The sequence below is a fragment of the Lepidochelys kempii genome, chromosome 9 (genome assembly GCF_965140285.1).
Source record: "Lepidochelys kempii isolate rLepKem1 chromosome 9, rLepKem1.hap1, whole genome shotgun sequence".
Lineage (NCBI taxonomy): Eukaryota > Metazoa > Chordata > Testudines > Cheloniidae > Lepidochelys > Lepidochelys kempii.
Genome location: NC_136388.1, coordinates 86,056,130 through 86,069,932, shown reverse-complemented (window position 1 = coordinate 86,069,932; position 13,803 = coordinate 86,056,130).

Genomic DNA, 13,803 nt, shown 5'->3' with positions numbered 1-13,803 from the left:
TAGAGTTAAAATAGTTCATGCTATTTTGTTATCCACATATATGTCTATTCCTTCTTTGAAGCTTGCTAAGTTCTCAGACCTGGCAGGTAGAGCCGAAAGATCTATTCATGGTGAAAATTATTATCAAATTTAGGCTGGTCTTCTATTTGTGATTCCCATGATTCCCATTTATTTCTTGTTTAAAAGTATTCAATTAGTGTTTTGCTGTGTGGAGTTTGTTACTTGTCCACTGAAAGCATTGCTTTCAGTATTTACAGTTCAAAAATGAGGTATTTTGATTGGTCAGAGAGGTCAATTTGAATGTTCCCCAATTGGATGAGCAAAACTACTATAATCGGGTGTTGAAATACTCACAAATTCTTAATTTGAAATGGACTTTCTACAACACTGAGTTTATGTCTGCTATGATGGAGCACGTGCAGGCCAATAAGCATGTTTGCTGGAACATATGCAGAGAGCACGCAAAGAAGGGGTGACCAGTATTTACAGACCATATGAAAATAACACAGAACACTCAAGTAGAATTGAATCATTTCTCAACAAGTTCTGTACTTTAGACCAAAACTCATTCTTTGCCATCTCCCATTATAGGTAAAAAATAAGACATTTTGAGAGCCAACGCAGAACAGGAATACGTACTTGCAAGTTTCTCTTTGATGCAAAACGGAAACTAAAAAGCTTAAATCTCCCATTCCAATAATTCTTGCAACATTCCATGGGACATCATTACACATCAAATGACCCTACTGCATTATCACACCCCTCCTGTCTGGAGAAGATGCATCATTTAAAATAGAAGGCTTGAAAAACTCATCCCTCAAGAGTTAATGAGTTCGCAAGCAACAACTAAAAGTGAAAACGGAGCTAAAGGGACTGCTTAAATGCTTGTGAACATTAACTGTCTGATAGAGATATGGATCCTTTGACATGGACTTCAATGTATAAGTGAAGGAGGAGATGAGTTTTCACTACATTCCTTTTAAGTTAAATCAGATTTTCTTAATCACAGGAATAGGTAAAGCACTTGAATGTTGCTATTTTATACTTTTATGTATTGCTTTAAAATGTAGAAACTCTTCTGTCCTAAAGCACATTACAAATTGTAACGGATATATACAGGGATTGTTTTATCTACCAATAAAGTACACACATCTCTGGGGTGAAACACAGCAACTCTCTAACAATTTTATACTAATTTATAATAATAATGCTACACAGTAGTTTAGGACAGAGAGACATTATACAAGTTGATCTACTCTACATTTTAATTAACTACAACTGAAACCACCTGGAGAGTTTAGATAAGCCATCTCATTACCTGCACTGGAATCTGGTGCACACATTCTATTGCTGTGGAAAGTGTGATAAGCACGTTTGATGATCACAAGTGGTCAGGGCATCATTTTTACAGCTCATTAAAACATGGTGGTCAAGATTTACAAAAGTTAGTAATGGCTCCCCACTTGAGTCACCCTAAGGCAGCCTGACTTTCAGAAGGGCTGAGCACCTACCCTGTGAAAAACATCCCCCCACTTCGGGATGTCTCAAGTGGGTAACACTAAAAATGAATTATCTAAAACCGTTAGTCATTTCTGAAAAATGTAGCTGCACCTAGAGTGGCACAGGGTCTCCAGAACCACACTGCACAGCTGGTTCAACTCTTAAAGCACAGCTATATCTGGGAGGTGTGATTACCAGCTCACACAGACATACCCATGCTAGCTCTGCTGGAGCTAGTGCACTAAAAATAGCAGCATAGCCAGAGTAGTACGGGACCTGGGTACGTACTCAGACAGCTAGCCCAAGCTGCCACCAATGCTATCCCAGCTACACTGGTATTTTTAGTGTGTTAGCTCGAGCGGACCTAGCACAGGTACTTCTATAATAACTGGAAATCGCACCTCCCACTCCTCTAAAACATTTTCCTCCAACATCAAGGTGTTCCTGGGGGGTGGGACTCCCAAGCATTGATCCAACCAAAAGCTAGGTAGCTTTTGAGAACTGATAGGATCAGAGCACGGAGTAACATGACTACGGGTCATTTAGCTAAGACAGCATCTGTCCAATTCACTGAAGATAATAAGAACAGACATAATGACACAAATCAATATTATGTATGAACTGGTCATTTAAAACAATGGGATATACGTTTATGAATATCTCACTTCATTATTATTTAAAAGACATAGCCCTCCCATTCCCTTCCCACTAACAATGGGTTCTATTTTCTCCTCTGAAAAAGCTGGACATCCATATTTTCCTCAGATTTTCATAAACATATTAAGTAAAACAGTGGTTCTCAACTGCAGGCCGCTTACAGCCCAATCAGCACACAGCTGCAGCCCATGTAACATCCTCAGGGTCGTAACTAGGGCGGAGCAGGAGGGGCACCTATCCTGGGCTCAGAGCTTTGTGGGGGGGGAAGATGAGGGGAGAAACAAGAGTGGGGCAGCACTGGATCAGGCCCAGCTTCATGGGCCCCCTGACACGATCAGGCCCAGTGGTGTCAGGTCCCCTCCCAGGCAGGATTGGACCCAGCAGGGTCAGCACACACACACACACCCCCGACCCCACAGGATCATCGGTCAGTGACCCCACTGAAGCAGCATCCCCAGCACTAGGACCGCAACGGTAGGTAGGTAGGGCAGGCTGAGGTATATGCAGCCGAGGTAGGAGACCAGCGGGCACAAGGAGGAGGTGCAGGGGACTGGAGACATAAGGACGGGGTGCAGCTGGTGCATGGCGGTCAGACTCTAGGTAGGGAGGCTGGAGGCAGTCCCTGGATGAGGGGAGTCACCCCTGCACTGGGCAGAGCTCCCCATCTTTGCTAGCAGGCTCCGCAACTGCATTCTCTGGGTGTCAGCCTAGCTGCATTGCCAGCAGCAGCGCGGAAGTGAGGGTAGCAATACGCCATGCCATGCCACCCTTACAGTAAATTAATTCATTTTAAACAATGTTTTGACCTATTTTGCTCATTCAAAATGCTCTTGGTAGACATTTGCCAGTGTTGAAATGAAAGGTACTGTATCGATTCGAATCGTATTGTTGTCATATAACAAATAAACTTTTTTGGTAGATATACAGGTAGTGTACATATATATAAGAGAGAATATGGATGTGGCCCACATGACAAAGTGCTGCATATGCAGCCCACAATGGTAAATAGGTTGAAAACCACTGGACCAATAGAAGGCAAATGCTAGTTATTCCCAGTCTAGGACAGGAATTGTGAATACACATTGCCCATATGAATGGATGTTGAGCTACAGAGCTAGGAAATTTTTCTAAACTATCTAGGTATTGCACGTATCAGTCTAGGTTGAAATGATTTCAGAAACTGTTTTTACTAATACATATCTGTGTGTACTTCTAAGCGGGTTATATGAGTTTTGATCTTCAGCTTTAAAACCTTGAGCCCGTTAGTTGCTAGGAAACCAACAAATCTAATTCCTGTAGCTCTTTATAACACAAGGATATAATTATATAGTGGCTCCTTAAAAGAAACCTACTATATATGTAGTTTTTAAATCCCATTTTTCAAAAAAATAAATTGAAGCTCAGTTTATTCAGTTAATCCCAGGAAAAAGAAAAGATAATGCTATTTTTTATTGTTGTAGCAAATATGGTAAAAGGAGAAAGACACAATATTATTTTATCTAATATTTTATTTATCTCCCTGCTGAAATAAGAAATGAGTAGGCGATAGCTATAACGTCTTCAAATTTACTTCTCATATGGATTCTCTGTTTTCTGTTTAATATTTCATTACCATTGTTGTTGATCATTTCTGGTTCAAAAGAGACATTCAATCTAGTGTTTTTTATGAGAAACATTATTCATAAACATATGTAAAAGGTCTCAGCTTTCATTATAGCATAACCAGTTAACAATCTATCTATGTGTGCCCATCTGACCTTGCAATTACTGGCTTATCTATATGATGCATTGCAATGGAGTTATTAATTCTACTTCCTTAGACGTTCATTCTTCGGTTTGACAGGTCTACCAGGGAGAACAACGTGAATTCCATTAATAACAATTATCAGTGACACAGTAGGAGCATGAACAATATTTTGTTCAAAAAGTGATATTTTGTTCATGGACATAAGCAAATTTAAATACCCTCAATTCTAAGAAACTCATTTCTTTAATTCATTATATCAAAGAAATGGTGATAACATAGCTTGCCTAAGAGAGGATGAATACGTTCAATAGTATTGAAACATAGAAGCTAGATTCTCTGCACTAATTATCTCATTAGCTCTAAGTAAATGTCCACAAGAAATAGTGGCAATGGAAAAATTGAGAAAATTAGTTTCCCCTGTTGTACAGCTTTCAAAAAGCTCTAAGTTCTGTGCCCAAGTAAACACAGTTTGTATAATATTTATAGTACAAGCTGGTAGTAATCCCAATATTTATTTGACCTCCCCTCTTCCATTATAAGATATTCTGCTGCCTAGTTTTCCTATAGCTAGAGCAACCCAGGTCTACATTATGATAACAACCAAAAACTGCACATAAATAGAATTTTTTTATACCTTTTTCCTTTAAAAAACACTAGGAAATTACATTTAAAAAACTAGAGTAGGTTAAAGTTATTTAGGATGCAGATTCAAGCACTTCAAGGAAATACCAGATCTATGGTTGCCCACGTAAAACTTAATTTTGTATCATCTGCAAAAAGGACAATCTTTAATTACACGATCATGTACTATTTTTTCCCCCCAGAGGACTTCATTCAGTACACAGTCTGCACACTAAATGAGGCAGGAGTCCTATGCAAAAAGTAATAGGCACAAGCGGGAGAATTAAGGGGCAGCCATAAATCTGGCATTTCCTAACTTTCATATGCTTGACTTTACAATAAAAAGAACTTTAAAATACTTTTTTGAATGAAATCACACAAATTTTCTAAATATTTCCATACACATATGGGAAGTGCACTGCTAACCATGGTTGGCCTTGAAAATTCTAATATTAGGGCCTGAGCCTCCAAAAAACAGACTTAAAGGTGGCAATTTTGCAACAGAAAAGCTTCAAAAACAGACTCCAATGAGAAATGGCTGAGCTTGAATTAATATGCAAACTAGATACCATTAACTTGGGTTTGAATAGAGACTGGGAGTGGCTGGGTCATTACACATATTGAATCTATTTCACCATGTTAAGTATCCTCACACCTTCTTGTGAGCTGTCTAAATGGACCATCTTGATCATCACTACAAAAGTTTTTTTCCTCCTGTTGATAATAGCTCATTTTAATTAATTAGGCTCTTACTCCACCTTTTCATGTCCTCTGTGTGTGTGTATATATCTTCTTACTATATGTTCCATGCTATGCATCCGATGAAGTGGGCTGTAGCCCACGACAGCTTATGCTCAAATAAATTTGTTAGTCTCCAAGATGCCACAAGTACTCCTGTTCTTTTTTTCCCCACTTGTGTGTGTAGTCCTGACAAAGATAATCCCATTGAAATCAATGGGACTATTCACATGAAGAAGATTTAGCACATTGGACTTTATTATTTCATCAATTTTTTTCCCCAAAACCATCTGTCCTAAAAGCTCTCAGTGCTTATCTAATATTAAATATATAAACAATGGATGAAATCCTGAAGAAGCCCTCCGCAACCAAAAAAACAAATGGCTCAGTAAAATAAACAACCTTCCTCATCTGACTATCCCTCAAATCACCCCTCACAAAAAGCTCAAGAAACAGGTGGCTGGAAAACTAATCACAGGAAGACAGCTCAAAAAGAATGGAATTGTTTAATTCAGGAAAGAGACAGTGAACAAGTTTAGTATTTGTAAAAGACAAATAAAGTACTTAAAATAATGACAAGATCGACATGTTGATGGCTTCTATGATCCCAGTCTCATACTGTAAGAACAAGGAAATATTCACTGAAATTGAAAGGTGGTGAATAAAATATGATAAAAAGGAAAAGCTTTTTCATACAACAAGCAGTTAGACTGTGGAACTCGTTGCAATGGGATGTCCTATATTCCTATAAATAAGCCCGAGAGCCTGCCCTGGGGACAAGTAAAATTAGTCTGTCAGACCAAGGCAGGAATCCACAATGAGGATCCTATGAAGGTTGGACCCCTTGGGAAGCCACCTGATATGCTGAGATACCACTGAGACTACCTGTTCTGCCATCATGGGCCCCCTTTAACCTGTCTTGCTGAGCCAGGCTCTTAAAACCTCCTCTAACACACACAGGCAGGGCCAAACCCAGCTGCAGATCAGCTCTGGGAAGACTCAGCTTCAGGGACTTGCTCCAGCACTCAGATGTCCACCTCCCTTGGAGTGCAGACCCGAAGATATATTATGAAATTCGCCCCCTCCCTCAATGTGGGGAGAGGCATGCACACTTCTTGCCCCCCTCCTCCCCAGTTAGAAGTTACAGAAACTGGGTTTAATAATAAACAAAACAAAAATTTATTAACTATAAAAGGCAGATTTTAAGAGGTAAAAGGGGTAACAAGCAGAACAAAGCAGATTACTAAGCAATTAAATCAAACACTCAAAGTAAGCTAGTTTCATTAAAGAAACTGGTTACAAATAATATTTCTCGCCCTAGATATTGTTGCAGGCAGTTTGCAAAGTTTCTGTGGTTCAGAGTTCCAGTTATATTCCTTTTCAGTCTGGAACCCTGTCTCCGTCTGGACTCCCCCTTGCGTTCCCTTTTGCAGTCTTTCTTCTTGGGCAGACAGGCCATGGAGAGGAGGAGTCCTGTTTGCCTTCCTCCCCACCCTCAACTAGGCTTTACCTAAGGTGGGAATCCTTTGTTTCCCAAACTTGTCCCCCCACCCCCTTTCCTTACAGTGGAAAGTTATAAGAAGTCCCAGGTAATGTTTTAGTATCAGGCGACAAGACCACTTGACTCTGTAGGATCACAGCATCCAAGAGTTAGGGGCAGTATGGAGCGTCCACAGGAAGGCCAAGCTTTTCACAGTCCATTGTCCTCGCTGATGGGCCATCCACCCTGTCTGGCTTTTCCATTGTTGTACCGGAAGTGTTAGCAGTGGACGTCACCCAAAGTAGCATAGTTGAAATACAGATACAGTGTCAATATTCCTAACGTCAAATACAGGCATATAAATTGGATAATCACATTCAGTAAATCATAACCTTTTCAATGATACCTCACATGAGCCATCTTGCATAAAATATATCTCAGTTTGTCATATTCATATAATAAGCATGTGTTCATAAAGAATATAGAACACCACATCACAGATGCCATCACAAAATATGTCATGCCACTAACCAATGACTTTCAGTTTAAAAGCAAGCCCATTTAGGACTTTATAGGTCAAAGGCAACATCTAAAACTCTACGTGGAAACTTGTCAGAGGTCAGTGCAGACTACCAAGCACTGGTGTAATGAACCATCTGCATAAAACACTGCTTAATGTGTGAGCATCTACATTCTGAACTAATCTAATTTCCAACTGATCTTAAAGAGTTGCCCCATGTTTACCCATTATAGTAGCTTTATTTCAAACTGGCAAAGATATGGATTATTGTAAAAGGTCCTCATCTGAAAAGAAAAGCCTTCTCATCAAACATGGATTCACAAACACAGCTCTTGGATAAGGGTCTAACATGAACCCTGAAAAGTGAACCTCACGAGCGAGTAGAGAGGGAGCTCCCTCACAGAGCCTCAATCACAGATGCTGATATATCTCTGTCATCCCCTCTAGCTGCTTCCTACAACCTACCAATATGACCTCCGCCTCATGCACTTAACCAGCTTGGCCGCCCTGCTGCAGAACCAAGTCTCAGACAATGAGTAACTGCACCTTATGGATCAGAGATGAGTACCCACCATTGTCTCAGTTTCGTTAACACTCACAATAGCCACATATACATGATAAGCACAGGTGAGCCCAGTTAGAGTGTCCTGCATGAGACAGACTTTGGGTAAGATGAACCGGTTTCCAACACCACCCTCCAGCACCTCTCTGAAAATTCCTAATGGGGAGAAAGTTATTTTCTCCCAGAGGCAGCTCAGGTCTTTTAGTTTGTCCAACATGCAGAATAGCTTTGTTGCTGGGGACCTCTCAGAAACAATTTCAGGGGAAAAGAAAATGTTCCTAGTCTTCACCACAACAGCAACATCAGAATTCAAACAGTCTTTATGCCACAGTCAACCAGTCTTTGAGAAATTGCCACTGGTGCTCTAACTGCTGTGCCATCGGTCACAGATACTATATATTACGGTTACCTGTGAGGACAGGGTTATATTTGCCCCTTTGCGGTTGCAGTCAATTCCTGTGAGCATACCCACTGTGTATCAGAAACTTTCAGAACCTGAGATGACCCAACTAAGCTGAATATTTGTATAGCTAATTAAGTTCCTCCTCCTAAAGAGCTCTGACTACTGAGTGCATTACAAAGCATCCCAAATTCACAACAGCTGCCATGCTTTAAGAGGACAAGTAGTTATGTTATTGTTGTATCTGCAGCTTGAGTGTTTTTAAGAGATAATCAGAGAATTGATTTTCTCCACCCACATCTAAGCTCAAGTTACAAAATTGATCTAAAGTTCTTTCCTTTCCCTCTGTTCATCAGCTCTGATGCCATGACCACTCCCTTTGGAATTTAGATTTGAAAGAAAATCATATCTTAACAGAACAGAGGATGTTAAAAACTGCTCCAAACTGATAGAGACTCAGCCAAGTCTGATGCAGCTCCAGCTAATCCACCTGAAGTGAAAATGGGAACAGAAGGCTAAGCAGAAATATACTGTACCTCCCTCACTTCTTTCAATGAACCAGGCATGCTTCTACTACTGCAGGAGCAAATAAACCCTATGCCACTATTGCTCTGCTTACCTAGCCTTCTCGTTTGAGTTACCTTTCCACAGCTGTGGTGGCTAAACCCTTTAATACACAATTGCACCAAGAAGATAAGTAGCATTGCCCCACCAAAAAATAAAAAGGGGGAAATAGGGTTCTGTGACCGAGCATTGACTTGTGAGATTGTTTATATAATTATACTACACTGAAAGAATAGAAAGAAAAGGAGTACTAGTGGCACCTCAAATAAATTGGTTAGTCTCTAAGGTGCCACAAGTCCTCCTTTTCTTTTTGAGAATACAGACTAACCCGGCTGCTACTCTGAATCCTGAAAGAATAGAAACATTAAATCATATTCTAGCCACCATTTATTTGTTTCTTTAATCATCTCTCTCGATTTCTTTAAGTGCATCATTAATGGCAAGTTTCCCATACAAATGTAGTATATTGTTTGTAAGGATACATAGGTATAATATAGCCAGACGTGGCTGCATATAATAACTACACTGTTGCTGATAGTCTGGGAAGATTGGCACAGAGCACTAAAGAGAGAAAGTAAGAACGGAACAGCACTGGAAGAAGTTGCTAGGATTCTTCTGTAGCCCCCTCTTGTTTCTCAAGAGTATGAACACGGCAGAGGCTACAGATTAATTGCTGCCCATTCACTGGAGCAGATGTAGCTCCTTATACTCCATGGTGAATAAAAGGTGGATAGGAAAATCAGCTGAGCTCGGGTCTAGAAAAGGAACCCTAGGAATGGTCAAACCTGGGAAGACTGCTTGAACTAGTCTAGTGTTATCTTGGGATTACCTTTTGATTACTAAAGCCAGACTCTGAAATAGATGAGGTTTAAACTCCATAATGAGATTTTGTGGGTACTTTAGTAACTTATATGCATCCTTCAGTGCTGTGACCCAAGAGGGCCCTTATCTGAGGTGCTGAGTTAGTGCAGGTTTTGGGTAAGTGTTTAAAAAATAATATGGAGCACCCAGAAAATGTTAACTTCCCCACGTTTGCCTCTGCAAAATATTCAGCCTAGAAATACTCAGGGAAAACTGGAACTGCAATGGCACCTTACTGTGTGCCCTTCTCTAGGGCAAAGGGGTGAGCGAGTTCTGTTTAAACTTTCATTTGTAACTCTTCTTCCAGGTGTCAATGGCAGCAATAACAGCTGGATTCACTCTGCCTAGGGCCCTGTACTAAAATAAATAGAAGGATGGCTAGAGCCCCACCCAGAGCAACACTCCTACTTCTAGCTCGGGGAAATTAAAATATAACATCCCGGATCACCTTCACAGATTGTTCTTCCCCCTTGCACATGCTCAGGAGTCCTTGGCAATATTGAATCACAAATACCTTCTGTTGGGGGGGGGAACCAACTCAGGAAGCACAATAACACTGTATATAGTTTCATGGAATAAAATTAGCAAAACTCCGTGTATCTGGAGTATGGCCAACGCCACAGCTCCATGTATTGATTATCTGGTTTGTTGAGGTGCAGAACTCTTAGTCACCAGAATAATCCCCACCCACCTACCTAAAACCCCACTTATGAGTTCAATTAGAGTCAGCAGTAGTCAAAAGCTTCAGGGAGCGCTCTCTATCCACCTGCTCAAGCTGAGAGACGTCTGCACCACCAGATCCTACTTCATCAGTAGTAGCTACCTAGGAGCTACCTGCTCCAGTTCTGTGACATCAGCTCTGCTGCAGCAGGTTTGGTCAGTCCTCACTATAAAATCAGCCCTACAAAAGTACCACTGGTCTACTCAGAGCTTGCTGTGAGTTCAGCTCTATACCTTCGCTGATTCTGGTCTAATCTAATCCAGTACAGTAGAACCACTCCATCCACAATTCAGATTCTTCAACTAGGGAACCTAGAACAAAACATGACTGCTAGGTAAAGTCTCAGCTACTAGAATAGAGGTCTTGGGTGGACCCGAAACCCACTCCCAAACCAGAGTCCACTATCTATAAAGTCAGGGTGACTCACTTACTCTAGGGCATGTCTTGAACAATGTCTATGCCCTTACATGAGTACATTTACAGCAACAGCCTGGTATCATTTATACAGTCAGAATATAGACAAAGTTTGTCTAAAGCAAAAAAAAACACACTATGTGTGACTATGGGTAAGCAACATTAAATTCATGTAAATGAGACTAGCCAGAAGGCCTTTTCCTCTTTTTCCCTGAAGAGGGAGCAGGGACTTCCATCCCTCTACCCTTCAAGCTCTGGGGCTTGCATAGTGTTAACTGTTAGTAATTTTGACGACCACATGTGAGACCTGGGTTTGATTCCTGGTTTCAGTCTAAGCTTTGGCCCTCTACAAATTGGGATTTGAGTGTAAATGTAATCAATCTTGAATACATTATGGATTTGTTTCCATGTTGCTTTGGGAGAAACTTTGCTTAAATTTACTGTTTTCACATTCTCACTGGTGTCAGTAATGATGAATTACTAATTTACCCTTAAAAAGAACAGGAGTACTTGTGGCACCTTAGAGACTAACAAATTTATTAGAGCATAAGCTTTCATGGGCTTTCCCTTAACTCAGCTCTTACAGATCACCAAGATGTCATTGTTGCAAGGACTGGACCCAGAGTTTACTTCTTTTATTATATTTTGAGAATTTGTATGTAGTGTTTGTTCTAGGCATGAATGGGGAATTTTACATATTGGTTTCCAACATAGCTCTTTCAAAGAGCAAGCTTTTTAACAATTAAGTGATTTGCAAAATGTAGATTCCCCTCAAGATATGACCTGTTAGTTGTTGAAACAACATTCAGAGGGTTAGATGGTGTAAATTGGTATGCTCCTCTAACTTCAGTGGATTTATACAGATTAATTCCAACCAAAGAACTGGCCCAGATGCTCTACAGACTGTAATGAATGTACTAAAGAAAACACATTGGTTTTTATGACTACACACTGCATCTCTTTTCAAAAGAATGGTTCTTCAGCTCTTTTGTTCTACAGACCTCTCACAAGAAATAAATAACCCCCCACCTCCTGAACCACCTCTTCACCCAACATCACAGTCCCCTCATGCTTGGTTCTCAAGGTGTTTCTTTCTGCAGACCACTAGGAAAGCCAGTTTCTCTTTTTTGAGTAAAGGGTTTAGAAAAAAAGTGGATCCTAGCTCCTGGGTCTAGAAGACAGCTCAGCTTTTTATTTAAAAAAATAGCAATTTTGCCACTGTATTGTGGGGAAGAAATCTGGATGTTCTCTCATACAATATGTTAATGAATACGGCTTTCCTATACACTCCAGCAGTATATGGGAATGAGTCCTTTTTTGTGAGCCATAAATGGTGTTTCTTTGTGCCCATGTTTTATTTTTCCCATAAAAATGCACATTCTCACTCACCTCCCTTTGCCTAAGTTATTACAAAGGGGGAAAGGCCCGTGGCTTTATTAAAACAGAGGCCAAACATAGATCACTCTACACCCAGAATGGCTAAGGCAGAACACAAGATTAAATAATCCATTGTCTTTTTCTTATAATATTATACAACATAAAGCTAGATATTCTGTATTTTATACCTTTCCAACCATCTAGGAAGGGGTAAACTATTGAAGTGCTTTCAAAAACCTGTTTTCACATTCTCACTGGTGTCAATAACGGTAAACTACTAATTTTCCTTTCATAAATATCTCATTTATAGGAATAATTCTTCTTACAATTCCTAAGTAAAAAGTCTAAGATTAGGTGAGAGCAACTTGACCTGATATTGAAAAACAGATTACTGCTCTTTGATGTTATGGATATTGAAAAACATCACCAATTTTTACAGGGAGCACAGCTTGCAAAAATTAGTAATGATTTCTTGCAGGAGGCATTTGGATTCTTTGCCAGAAGATAATAAAATATCCCCTTTGCGATGAAGTAATGTCGGAACCTTACATTTGTCCAGCATTCAGAATGTGATGATGAAATACAAATGATCTGCCTGGGTTTCAGCAATAGTCTGAGCACAGAAAGTTAGCATGCTACTCGTAGAGGTGGTGTGCTTTTTTCATCACACTTAATGGGGATAGTTTTATTAGGGTCCATGTAACAGCTAATCAATAGCTTTTGATACTTGTGACAGTCAACACCAGTTCCTGTTTGCCTGCATAATGTCCATGATTAGACTGAACAGTTGCAAGCTTAATATGTTTACTGCCTGTGGCTTGCAGTAAAAAAAATAAAATAAAAAAAAATCCTACATTTATGCCTCATTCATCATTCTTAACATTTTCTCAAATCCATGTTGAATGCTCTAAGGGGGCAGCGTGGGGGAACAAACCAAGACTACAGCATCTGACTCACTATCTTAGCATATAAATCTCTTTCCCTTCCCCCCCCCCCCCGATAATAGTACACAAACCGTATTTTCTTACACTCCAAGTTTATGTTAAACTATTTTCTACTGACCTCCAAGGTTAGCCTGCTGGAACTTTAGAGGGAAAATTGTAATTCTACTTCTTCTGGACAATTTTAGAGAGCGTTAGTGCAAAAATGCTACTCATTTTTCCTTGAGGGAAACAAACGATAAAACATCACACTTCAACTGGTAGGAAACAAGACTGCATACAGATTCTGAAGTCTGAGCAAAGCTCTCTGAAGACAGTGGGCTTTGTTCCCATGGCCTTTGGATCAGGCCCTTGAGGCAGTTGATGTAGCCCCACAAGCCAGCTGTATACTTGTAATACCTTTAGTTTTAATGAGGTTTTTCACTTCTTCTGCTGTTTCTTCTCCGATTCTTGGGTCATACTGTTTTAGTGAGGTGTAGTTTACTGTACTCATTAAGAAGTCGTTATTTAAGAGCAGAAGGATGATCTTGTGACTAAGTCTAGGACTGAGAGTCAATAAAGTAGGGTGCAGGCTCCCTATGGGGATGTCACTTACAGCCAAATTCAGATGGATTTCATGGGCAAGCCACATACAGCCACAGTTTAAAATATGCCCATCTGTTTTGGGTTCCTCAGCTTGGGGTGCCTGGCTTGGGACACT